Raw genomic sequence first — 13,599 nt, forward strand, 5'->3', positions numbered from 1 at the left:
AAACAGAACGATCACTTCTAGATCAAAAGGCTAGCCAGTGGCACCATAGATCAAGACCTAAAAGCAGACATCTCCCTCCCTAGTGATGTCTTGAGACAGCTGCATTACAGACCTTCTCAATTACATTTTTTGTATGCTTCAGCTTTTCTGAACTATTGTGATTCCATAAAATGTATACACTGCATAACTAAAAACCTCACACATACACACTCTAGCTTTCCCACCCCTCCTTCTTTTTATATTGTAGTGCTCTTTTATTCTCTTACCACTATGGAAGGGTTTGGGGCACTCCTACAACTACCTCAAAGAGAAAAGCTAGTTACTTAAGCACTATAGATGAGGTAAAGTACACAAATACATCATATTATCTAGTTATGCTAGATACTTTTTAAACCCTAATTAGGGCATTAAGTATTCGCTAAGATGTCTTTTTTTTAATGCAGTGTAAACCACTGGCTTCCAAACTTTTGGAGCTATTTGGATATGTTTGGTTGCAAGTGACATAAAACCTTATTCAAGCTTATTTAAATAAGAACATTTATTAGCTCGCAGGAGAGGACGCCCAGACATAGTTCAGGCTTCAGAACATTGTTGAACCAGTGGCTCAACAATGTCATGAAGATTCTAGTTATTTTCCTCTCTTTGCTTTTCCATCTATAGTGTCAGATTCCTCACCTCATATTGTAGGTTGGTTTCCAGGCTGGGCTACATGCTTCCTCAGACACACGCATTTGGAGGAAGGGCAGCTTTTCTCTCTCAAGGGTGAGGGGGAAAAGCTGGGTGATGGGTACGTCAGGTTTATTCTTCTATTCTTTCTGAATTTGAAGCAATTTTTGCAAAAGAGCATGGAGTTACCCTTAGATCAAGTATGCTCCCCCAAAACTGATATCAATTCTCAAAACTATATTGCTGACATACGATGGGCAAGCCATGAAATGAGTACTGGAAAGTTAACTACCAGAACCAGAAGAATCAGACACTCTTGTTGAATCTGAAAAAATCAATGGAATCTGCTCCCAGAAAATACAAATATGTACCAAATTTTGCACTCAACTTCAGGAGGTTCACAAAGCCTCCTAAAGCACACTTAGAGCTCCCCCCAGAGTCTATGAACTTCAAGGCTATAAACCCAACAAGGCTATAAACTGACCCACGGGGCACAATAATTCTAACAGTATGCCTTTCTTTTCACTCTAGGTCCAGACATTGCCACAAGTCTCACTTTGAGTCTCAGAGGAGCAAGGCCATCATGTAGAAGCCAGGTTGCTCTTTGATCTCAACCTGATCAATGAAATCAGCTGCTGATATCTCTTCAGCAGGCCCCAGCTTTATTCTTTCTGCTTCCTATATTGTGTACTCTTCTTTCAGCTCTCCACACACTCCACAGACCTCAACATATACAGACCCATCCAGTTTTCAGGTCACACTGACCCTTCCTTTCTCTTTGCCTTAGCTTACTTCTTAGTTTCTGCAGCTTGCATCAAAATATTCTAGATTCTAAAGTACAGATTTATTAAGTGTTTACTATGGAGTAGGGTTGCTAGTAGGTATTTTGCCTATATTAAATTGCTAAATGTTGACGACAACTTCATAGGGAAAGGAATATTTACATTGTTCTAAGATGAGGAAGTCATTCTACACAGACATTAGTTACCAAAAGATAGAATTGGGATTTGAACCCAGGCCCTCCTGACTCTAGATTATAATGCTCTTTCCACAGTTTCACCACATCCCTAGACTTTCTGTCTTTCCCTTAGTTACTTCTGTGCATTACAAAAAAGATACCAACTTTCCAAAGAAGTTTTTGTCAACTGCCTCTTAGCATTTTAAAAATTTCAGATCTCACATTTATATAAAGCCATGAAAATATCAACTTTTGATATAGAGCTCATCCTTCAATTCACACTTGCCCTATGGGAGGGGAGTATTTCATACTTTTTTTAAATTAATGCTCCTAAAAACGGGAGTTTTTTGTTTCATCTCATTTTTTTTTCTTTTCCTCTCTTGCTTCTGGGAAGATCTTAATTTGACCCAATAACTGAAAATATTTTGGTATATGATTTTTAAGCAAAAGACACAATAGTTTTCTTTCTTCTTTTTAGTTATCTAAACATTATCTGTTTTAGTGCCTCTTTGAAACACTCCTCTAGTTTTTCTAATCTTATTTATATAACTAGTCATCTTCTCCACATTCCAGTCAGGGGAGTAGAATCACAGACAGAAACAATCTTCTACAATGCTGTGATTGTGACAAGAGACAGAGCTCTTTTTTCAAGGCTGCTAGCTTAAAGTAAATTTAATCATACTGCAGTTCTGTGATGTTGATAACAAAATCAAATACCTTCTCCTTGCATCAAAAAATAGCTTGGTATTTATTACATGTATACAAATAACACCTAGAAAATTGGATATGGCACACATGTATGTAGGAATGAAACAGCAAACTAAAGCTTGAGTGTCTTCACAGTCCTGGGACTAGACCTTAATAGAATGACAAAGTTACAGAGAAAAGTGGGGCTTTGTAGATAGATAGAAAATGGCTAGGGTAATATCAAAATTAGTTAGTAACTGGTATAGCACAGGTCCTTATCAGATGCCAACCTCAGTCCCTGTGCAGAGGCCTAGAATCCTCCAACCATGCTATAGGTTGCCAGATTAGATGCTAGACAGTAAGGAGATCTGTAGAGGAAGAGCCACAGTGGTGAGGGCACACTTGGGGAAAACAGAACAATGACTATTTACTTACTGAATGAGAATATTCCAAAGCTCTAGAATCTGCCCTTTATGGTATAAATCTACTGCATATCAGTTGTAAGAAAAAGGGTCAGAGATTAGATGCCCCAAAGTCCCCAGAAAAGTCTCAGTTTATACTTGATATTCCAGTGTTATTAGCAAAAGCTCCTTTTTAGACAATCACGTTTGCTTTTTGTGCCTTTATATTAGGATGACCATATATCTCAAAGTGTCTCTGATTGGACAATATATTATATAGTCACCCTAATACAAGGACAAAAAGACAAAATATGATTCTCCCTGAATAAAAACACATAGACAGGGGAAGACCTTGACATCCAGAAGAATAAAAAAATGGCAACACAGGGAAACTTTCCCTACTAATTCTTAACAAAGACTGTGGGTATATGAATGCCAGTGTTCAGTGTAATCTAGGGAGTCAAGGACACAGTTGAAGACAGCCCAAGATAACAGAGCTGCCAAGGAACCCCACTGCCATGCTCCAGGAAAAGTAAGAGCCAGAGGAAAGACAGAAGACAAACACAGGGAAACTTGGCAAAGAGACTCTTCAGCCACAATAAGTAAAACAAAAGACAACCCAAAGAACGGACAGGACTGCCTTGTATGGCCATGGAAGTTGTGCACTACCCAGCAACAGAAATTTTATTTCCTCCATTAGACTATGACACGAATGCCATTCCCTAGAACTGAACAGTGCATTAGCATATGTTGCAGTCTCAAAACTAGCATTGTCTCAGCTCCCATGTGCCTGCACATTGACCTAATTTTTTATACAAATTTTCCATTAACTAAATTTCTTTTCTGAAACCCATCTATACAATAATTCAGATGATATATTCAGGATTGTTATTCAGAGTTATGTGCAAACAATTCCATGGTATTAATTACTTGGTAATTTTGAAGAAGAGTAATCACTTTATCCCACAGTCAAAGAAAAGAGTAAGTCATAGACGGCATTTTCAAAATAAGGCAGATAAAGCAGTGAACAAAGATTCATTAAGGATTCTTCCACACTGTGGAGCTATTCACAAAGTTCCTACACTTACCAGTTCACTCTATCTCTATCGCTTCCTTTGTATAATACTTTTTTGCTTGACCAGGAGTGCAATTAAGGACCATTACATGTTATATAGTGGGCAAAGATAATCAAAGAGATTGCAGTTATTATGATCTTTATATCATTAAAACAGAGATCTTTTAAGTCACTATGGGAAATAAAGATGTCTTAGTATATTCCAAACTCTTTCAAAGAAAGTAAGTACAAATAAAAAATTCACATTTACATTATACTCCCAAATTGCAATGTCTTCAAGTTTTACCTTCCTTGCTGGAACTAAATGGAGAAATAAAATGTTTCTCTGACAGAAAGGTCAGAGGTGGTTGAATTAAAATGCAAATGAGGAATCAAAGCAACCTCAATAATATTTTGACAGCTGTTGAAAGTTGAAAAAATTAATATAGTTTTCATGGTAGCTAGTGACTCCTAAGACAATACTTCGTATGTGTCTACCTTCATGCCTTTGTCCATGCCATTTGCTTCTTTTATAGTGTCCTAAACTTTCAACTTGCTAAAATCCTGTCCATTCTTCATGGCCTCCTCTGTGAAGATTTCCAGATCCTTCCAATAAAATGCAATTATCTCCATCCATTACATCTATACCTATTTCATGGTATGCACTGGACTCTACTTTGTATTATATATATTTTGGATGCTTATCTAATCATCTCTAATAAGTTTCTTCAGGGAAGAGTCATTACTTATTCATGTTTATTTTCTACTACAGTATTGAAGACAATATGTTAGACATTTTTAAAATTGCTTAACATTTATTTAATTAAATTAGGGAATAGGGAATAACAGTCATACCATAACTCCATACTCAGTATCCATGAAAGAGACTATTGTACCAACTCATAACAAAGTCTTTTCAATAAAAAGTTCTTTTAAAGTCTCCTACCATCTTCCACAAGATGTTCTGGACCCTTGTGGTTTTCTCTGTGGCTCTGAGGGGTCTGGGGTTGGATTTTGTGTCCCTGAAGATGATGGTGTGCTGCCAGAGGGTAGTTGTGTGCTTCCAGAGCAGAGACAGTAGATTCACAAAAAGGTGAAGATGTTAGCTTGCCATATCCAAAGCAATCATCGAGCCTACTGCCTAGAGTGAACAAGATTTGGGTGATACTGTCTCCTCTAGAAGCTATCAATTACTGGGTGCTGTTGGAAGGTTTGGTCCAATTTTCATGGGGCGGCAGGGGAGGGAGAGCTGTAATTCCAGAGTCATCTATGTGGCTCCAAAAGCAAGGAAAATTAATACATCTCTGATCTTCGGAATTTAGCAACTGTCATGAAGTAAAAACTATGCTGCAGCCCCTAAAGTTGCCAGTAGTGAAAGGTTATACTAAGATCCACCAGTGGTTGAGAAGAAATGCCATCAGGACCCAGTTCACTTTGTTGTAACATTCTAGTATTATTACTCAGAAAACTGCATGTTTTTATGTGGACAAACTGGCTTAGTAAAAATGAGCCTGCTGTTTCTTGACTAGCTTGGCACCAAGTCAGTACATGCTCTTGCCCCACCAAGAAGGTAGCTGTTAAAAGGCAAATGGCGTCTTCAGACTACAGGGATACAGGATGGAAGTATCCACTGATCAAGTCAGGCACACTGAGACTCATGGCAGGCTCAAGACCAAAATTAAGCAGTGTGAATAGTATGGCATGCAGGATGTTCCAGAATCTCAGTGAAATTTCAGAACAGCCTATTATTTTTTAAGTACACACTATGCCCTGGTCTTTGAAATTGTGAAAGCAGGATGGAAAAAGTTTAATATATAGACATTCATTTATTTGCTTCCCAGTCTCATTTTCAGCTCTGATTCTCAAATTCTAGCTCTTCTGCCCAATGTTCCCTCAACTTATAAAACTGTAGCCCTTGTCCTTATTGACAGATACCATTTTAATTCTTCTAATGTCACTTTAACATCATTTTTAGGGAAGGAAGAGGGAATAAACATTTGTGGTTAATCCCCCATAATTAGCTAGAAATTAATGTCTCAGATTCTTTGAAGCTTGGGAGTCTACATTAGGCAAATTTGAGGAATGCTGATACATTCTCTAAATACAAAATTCAACCCCAGCTAAACTCCGGGACCTGGGCTTGTATGTCTTTCAAAATATTCAAGACATTAATTTTTAAATGAAATATTAGAAAATACAAGAGATAAAATGAGTATTCACTAACATCGTTTTGAAAACAGCCATTTGTACCAAATGACAATTTTATGACCACAAAAATGCACTTGTATTAGGTATTTACCTTGTTACCTGTTGGTAGCAAGCTTTGGAAAGAACCTTGATTGATGCAAGCAAAATTTCCAAAACAACCCAGTTGAGACCTAGCCTAATCACTGAACCAGTGCCCATAGTTGTGAGTAATTATACTCGCCTCACTGAGATGCCATGAGACATCAATAATACATGTCGGGGAAATGTCCAGCAGAGGTTGATGCTCACTAATCATGAAGCCCCTTCTCCTTCTCTTCTGGCCAAGGTTGCTGAGCTTGGGAAGTGACCCAGTATTAGAGTATATGATTCTTCATTTGCTACAAGAGAATACCTCATCTAGGTCACCAACAGCCTTCTGAGGAATCCTGAGGAAACTGTGTGCAACTAATTCCTGCAACAAGAATCCCATACCCACTGTGACAGGCGATCTTTTTGCCCAAGACAGAGGAGCCCATTAAGTAAGCATCACGTTTGACCTGTTCCCGGGGTTTAGACACTATCTGCAGCCTGGCTTGCTGCCCGTTGCTCCTTCTGGCTGTGAATCAACATTGTGGCAGAGAGGGCACTGGGTCAGCTACATTCCATTAATGGATCAAAGTGTTTCATTTAGATTCCTACAGCAAAGGAGAAGGAATATGGATGATATGCAGCCTGGGATGGACAAAAGCTTTGTTGGTCAAAACAGACATATAGAATTTTTAAATGTAAATCTGACAAAGCCAAAGCCCCTGATGAATTTACACAATATGGTTGCCATAATTAAATCTTCCAACCAATTGGTTCTCAATATTTTTCCCCCCACTATTCAAGGAGGCCACAGGGGCTATCAGGGGCTATCAGGACTTATAAAATCCCCATCAGGTGATTCTGTTGGTACTTATCATCTCAGTAGAGCAGCTCATTTTACTCTACAGGCCAAAAACTTTACCATAATAATTTTAATGCAGCTTGTTTTTAATCAGTTTGGAAACCTGATTTTTAAAATTAACATTCATTGTTCAGGATGTAGAATTTTCAGCTGCTTTGCTTTTTTTCCAAAGACATTTTACATTATCAATATATCCATAGTGACATAGTGACAATTCATATTATATTCTCCAAAATACAGTTTCTTATTGTTTATTAACTACATCAAGTCCATAAAGGCAATTTTTAATAGAAGATATTTAGCAGCTACTCACTCTACCTTTCATTAATGTTATCTACCTCTGATATCATCTGGGTTGGAAAAATAAAGGTGGGGTTTATTTTACACAATAGAATGAAATTAGACCCACAATTATGAAAATATAATTATAAGACCAGGAAAAAATCTTGATAAAGAACAACTTACATTTTTTACATGCATAATATACATAATATATAAAAGTTGAGAAATAACTTTTAGAAGAGAAAATTTGATCACAGATGGGATTTGAGTGTAATATTTTAGCATATATTCAAACATGGCTTGTTCATTTCATTTTTTCTCCATTAGGCCACAGATGGTGATAAACGTTTCATTCTGGGCCATGTATAACTATAATTTGTCTAAATTGATGGCTGCCATAAGAATGCATGAATGATTGTTTGTTCACTTGGAGAGAATTTCAATTATATATAGTGTTGTAGTTATTATTAAAATAAAATCTGAGGGCTGATTCAGCATGGCTTTCTGGTGAGCATACTGTTTTGTAGGTGATTTAATTAATTGCATGCATATATGATTAACAGTATCTAGAATGAATATATTTATGGGTGAATATATTGATGTTGTGATAATGATGTACTTTCTTAATGTTAGTTATTAATATGAGAATAATAGTAAATGAAAAAAGACTAAAGTGAATCCTGAATTAACTTTTGTCTGGTAATTGATCTTAGGGGGGAAAAAATCTTAATATTTCAAATCAAACAGCTAAACAAATAGATTTTGTCATTAGATGGGGCTGTTAATAACTGAGTACCTTCCAAATAAGTCCCAAATAAGATGGAAATCCATGAATTTTGTTACTACATGCCTTTTTGTGACTCAGTAATTTATGATTTTTATGAAGGCCATGTTCTTACCCTCCACTTAGGTCAACTCAGTAGGATAAGCAATGAGCATCAAATATACTGATTATGTTCACAAAATGAATCTACATATCTTTGGAACCAAGCATTGATTTAGAGAGATTACCAATAAATAATGCCAGATATGTAGTTTAAAAAGCGTTCTTTTTAATTCAGAATTGTATAAGCACTAGACATGTACAGTTCTTTACAACTAAAAGAAAAAATAGCTAAGTCAGGGAAATTATATTCTCCTTTGTTTCTCTTCTAGGAATTATTTTGGTCTGCAATCAATCCTTCTGAAGAATCTCTCACATCTTCACTTTTGTGCAGTATGTTAAGTATGAATAAAATGATAGTGTATGTCAGTCAAATGTAATCCTTATATTAAAACCTGATTATTAATGCAGAAGCTCATGGGAAGTCAGGTTAATCTGAATAATATATTATTTATCTTAGTCCACAATCTATCATTTCACAAACCATGGTTAATAGAATGACAAAAATAAAAAGCTTTGTTTAAATGAAAATGCATAATATATTCTTCATCTGATTTATATCTTATTGTGTTAGTAGGCTAACATAGCTACTCTGTGAATGTGATACAAAGAAGATGATACATTTCTTTGTTTTAAAAATCTTAAGTATTCCTGCTAAACAGTGAGTTTCCAAAGGCTTGCTATTATTTAAAATATTGCTTCCTATTCTATTAACTTATTAAACAAATATTTTAAAGTTTAAAGGATTCAAAAAAGGTGGTTAAAAAATCCCAATTTCTATTTTTTAATATTTAAAACATTCCTTTTAAATATTTTTTTTCCAATTTTTATTTTAAGTTCAGGGGTACCTGTGCAGGATATGCAGGTTTGTTACATAGGTAAATGTGTGCCACGGTGGTTTGCTGCACAGATAGTCTCATCACCTAGGTGTTAAGTGCAGCATCCATTAGCTGTTCTTCCTGACCCTCTCCCTCCTCCCACCGCCCACCCTCCGACAGGCCCCCAGTATGTGTTGTTCCCCACTATGTGTCCATGTGTTCTCATCATTCAGTTCCCACTTATAAGTGAGAACATGTGGTATTTGATTTTCTGTTCCTGCGTTAGTTTGCTGAGGATAATGGCTTCCAGCTCCATCCACGTCCCTGCAAAGAACATGATCTCATTCCTTTTTATGGCTGCACAGTATTCCATGGTATATATGTAACCACATTTTCTTTATCTAGTCTATCATTGATGAACATTTAGGTTGATTACAAGTCTTTGCTATTACGAATAAAGCTGCAATGAACATATACACACATGTATCTTTATAACAGAATGATCTATTCCTTTGGGTATATATACGCAGTAATGAGATTGCTGGGTGAAGTGATATTTCTGCCTCTAGGTCTTTGAGGAATCACCACACTGTCTTCCACAACAGTTGAACTAATTTACACTCCCACCAACAGTGTAAAAGTATTCCTTTTTCTCCACAACCTCGCCAGTATCTGTTATTTCTTGACTTTTTAATGATAACCATTCTGACATGCATAAGATGGTATCTCATTATGGTTTTGATTTACATTTCTCTAATGATCAGTAATGTTGAGCTTTTTTACATATGTTTATTGGGCACATGCATGTCTTTTTCTTTTCTTTTCTTTTCTTTTTGAGACGGAGTCTTGCTGTGTTGCCCAGGCTGGAGTGCAGTGGCGTGATCTCGGCTCACTGCAAGCTCCGCCTCCTGGGTTCACGCCATTCTCCTGCCTCAGCCTCCTGAGTAGCTGGGACTACAGGTGCCCACCCCCACACCAGCTAATTTTTTGTATTGTTAGTAGAGACAGGGTTTCACTGTGTTAGCCGGGATGGTCTCTATCTCCTGACCTCGTGATCCGCCTGCCACAGCCTCCCAAAGTGCTGGGAGTGAGCCATCGCACCCAGTTGCATGTTTTCTTTTGAGAAGGGTCTGTTCATGTCTTTTGCCCACTTTTTAATGGGCTTGTTTGTTTTTTTCTTGTAAATTTATTTAAGTACTTTGTCAATGCTGGATGTTAGATCTTTGTCAGATAGGTAGTTTGCAAAAATTTTCTCCCATTCTATAGGTTGTCTGTTCACTCTGATGATAGTTTTTTTTGCTGTGCATAAGCTCTTTAGTTTAATTAGATCCCATTTGTCAATCTTTGCTTTTGTTGCAATTGCTTTTGGTGTTTTCTTTATGAAATCTTTGCCCATGCCTATGTCCTAAATGGTATTGTCTAGTTTTTCTTCTAGGGTTTTTATAAATTTGGGTTTTACAATTAAGTCTTGAATCCATCTTGAGTTGATTCTTGTATATGGTGTAAGAAAAGGGTCCAGTTCCAATTTTCTCCATATGGTTAGCCAGTTAGTTCTCCTAGCATCATTTGTTAAACAGGAAATCCTTTCCCTATTGCTTGTTTTTGTCAAGTTTGTTGAAGATCGGCTGGTAGTAGGTCTGCAGTCTTATTTCTGGGTTCTCTATTCTCTTCCATTGGTCTGTGTGTCTGTTCTTGTACCAGTACCATGCTGTTTTGTTACTGTAGTCTTGTAGCATATTTTGCAGCCAGGTAGCATGATGCCTCCAGCATTGTTCTTTTTGCTTAGGATTGTCTTGGCTATTTGGTCTCTTTTTGGGTTCCATATGACCTTTAAAACATTTTTTTTCTAATTCTGTGAAAAATGTCAATGATAGTTTAATCGGAATAGCATTGAATCTATAAATTTCTTTGGGCAGTGTGGCCATTTTCATACTGATTCTTCCTATCCATAAGCATGAAATGTTTTTCCATTTGTTTGCGTCATTTCTGATTTCTTTGAGCAGTGGTGTGTAATTCTCCTTGAAGAGGTCTTTTGCATCCATTGTTAGCTGCATTCCTAGGTATTTTATTCTTTTTGTGGCAATTTTCAATGGGAATTCATTCATGATTTGGCTCTCTGCTTGCCTGCTGGTGCCTAAGAATGTTTGATTTTTGCACATTGATTTTGTATCCTGAGACTTTGCTGAAGTTGTTTATTAGCTTAAGAAGCTTTTGGGCTGAGACAATGGGGTTTTCTCAATATAGGATCATGTAACCTGCAAACAGAGAGAGTGTGACTTCCTCTCTTCCAATCGAATACCCTTTATTTTTTTCTCTTGTCTGATTGCCTGGTCAGAACTTCCAACACTATGTTGAACAGGCGTGGTGAAAGAGGGCATCCTTGTCTTACACTAGTTTTCAAGGGTAATGCTTCCAACTTTTACCCATTCGATAAACTGTGGGTTTGTCATACAAGGCTCTTATTATTTTGAGACATGTTCCTTCAATACCTAGTTTATTGAGATTTTTTTAACATGAGAGGAGGTTGAATTTTATTGAAGCTATTTTATGCATCTCTTGAGATGATCATGTAGTTTATGTGATGAATCACATTTACTGATTTGCATATGTTGAACCAACCTTGAATCCCTGGGATGAAGCCTGTTATTTGTTCTCAGAAAATAAAAATTTGATTTATTATATTATTATTTGCTTATCCTAGTGTGAAAGATGTCACTTGCCTAGACGATTCCAAATCTCTAGCTTGCTATGGTTCAAACATCCTGTTATATAGGGATGGGAACCTAGTTTCTTGTCAAGAGAGTGGGGAGTGGTGTGAAGATTTAAGTTTCTCAAAACCTCTGGTTTTTGATGTCTCCAGCTTTGTTCTTTTTGCTTAGGATTGTCTTGGCTATTTGGTCTCTTTTTGGGTTCCATATTTGATCATGGTGGATAAGCTTTTTTATGTGCTTCTGTATTCAGTTTGCCAGTATTTTATTGAGGGTTTTTGCATTGATGTTTATCAAGGATATTGGCCTGAAGATTTCTCTTTTTGTTGTATCACTGCCAGGTTTTGGTATCAGGATAATGCTGATGTCATAGAATGAGTTAGGGAGGAGTCCCTCCTTTTCAATTCTTTGGAATAGTTTCAGTACAAATGGTACCAATTCTTCTTTGTGCCTCTGGTAGAATTTGGTTGTGAATCCATCTGGTTCTGGACTTTTTTTTGGTTAGTAAGCTATTTATTACTGCCTCAATTTCAGGACTTATTATTGGTCTATTCAGGGATTCAAATTCTTCCTGGTTCAGTTATCAGGTTGGGGGTATGTGTTCAGAAGTTCATCAGTTTCTTCTAGATTTTCTAGTTTATGCTCATAGAGGTGTTGATAGTATTCTCTGATGGTTGTTTGTATTTCTGTGGGGCCATTGATGATAGCCCTCTTATCACTTCTGATTGTGTTTCTTTGAATCTTCTCTCTTTTTTCATTAGTCTTGCAGCAGTCTATTTTAATTTTTTCACAAAACCAGCTCCTGGATTTGATTTTTTTATGTGTTTTTCATGTCTTTAGCTCCTTCAGTTCAGTTCTGATCTTGTTTATTTCTTGTCTTCTGCTAGCTTTGGGGTTTGTTTGCTCTTGGTTCTCTAGTTCCTTCAGTTGAAATGTTAGGTTGTTAACTTGACATCTTTCTAGCTTTTTGATGTGGGCATTTAGTGCTGTAAATTTTCCTCTTAACACTGCTTTCACTGTATCCCAGAGATTCTGGTTCATTTTTCTTCATTCTCATTAGTTTCAAAGAACTTCTTGTTTTCTGCCTTAATTTCATTATTTACTGAAGAATCATTCAGGAGCAGGTTGTTCAATTTCCATGTAGATGTGTGATTTTGAGTGAATTTCTTAATCTTGAGTTCCAATTTGATTGCATGGTGGTCTGAGAGACTGTTTATGATTTCAGTTCTTTTGCATTTGCTGAGGAGTGCTTTATTTCTGATTATGTGGTCAACTTTAGCGTAAGTTCCATGTGGCAATGAGAAGAATACATATTCTGTTGTTTTTAGGTAAAGAGTTCTGTAGATATCTCTCAGGTCCACTTGACCCAGAACTGAATTCAGGTCCAGAATATCTGTTAATTTTCTATCTGAATGATCTAATATTGTCAGTGGGGTGGTAAAGTCTCCCACTATTATTGTGTGGGAGTCTAAGTTTCTTTGAAGGTCTCTAAGAACTTGCTTTATGAATCTGGGTGCTCCTGTATTGGGTACATACTCACGATAGTTAGCTCTTCTTGCTGAATTGAACACTTTACCATTATGTAACATCTTTATCTTTTTTTTAATCTTTGTTGGTTTAAAGTCTATCTTCTCAGAATCTAGGATTGCAACTCCTGCTTTTTTCTGTTTTCCATTTGCTTGGTAAATTTTCCTCCATCCCTTTATTTTGAGCCTATATGTATCTTTGCATGTGAGATGGGTCTCTTGAAGACAACATACCGATGGGTCTTGGTTCTTTATCCAGCTTGCCATTCTGTCTTTTAATTGGGGCATTTAGCCCATTTACATTTATGGTTGGTGTTTTTATGTGTGGATTTGATCTTGTCATCATGATGCTAGCTGGTTATTCTGCAGACTTGAAAAATATGAAATGCTTACAAATTTGTGTGTCATCCTTGTGCAGGGGCCATGTGAATCATCTCTATGTTGTTCCAATTTTAGTATATGTGCCACCAAAGTGAGCAC

The 13,599-nt window shown here is 36.7% G+C and overlaps 1 long non-coding RNA gene and 1 other non-coding gene across 3 annotated transcripts in view; one reads left to right on the forward strand and one right to left on the reverse strand.

Annotated features, from left to right (window-relative positions):
• LOC105477464 (uncharacterized) overlaps positions 1–8,828 on the forward strand; it is a 75,279-nt gene extending 66,451 nt beyond the window's left edge. The window contains exons 4-7 of one of the 2 annotated variants that reach the window (XR_003017022.2): positions 1,198–1,262; positions 4,303–4,424; positions 6,300–6,492; positions 8,340–8,818. This is a non-coding gene — a long non-coding RNA (uncharacterized lncRNA). Of the gene's footprint in view, positions 1–1,197; positions 4,425–6,299; positions 6,493–8,339 lie in introns of both variants that reach the window. The other variant, XR_003017021.2, reaches the window with a different exon arrangement.
• A 4,665-nt stretch (positions 8,829–13,493) lies between these two features.
• LOC112425883 (U6 spliceosomal RNA) lies at positions 13,494–13,599 on the reverse strand. The gene has a single exon (XR_003017070.1). It is a non-coding gene; the product is annotated as a U6 spliceosomal RNA (small nuclear RNA).

Source organism: Macaca nemestrina, chromosome 2 (assembly GCF_043159975.1).
Source record: "Macaca nemestrina isolate mMacNem1 chromosome 2, mMacNem.hap1, whole genome shotgun sequence".
Lineage (NCBI taxonomy): Eukaryota > Metazoa > Chordata > Mammalia > Primates > Cercopithecidae > Macaca > Macaca nemestrina.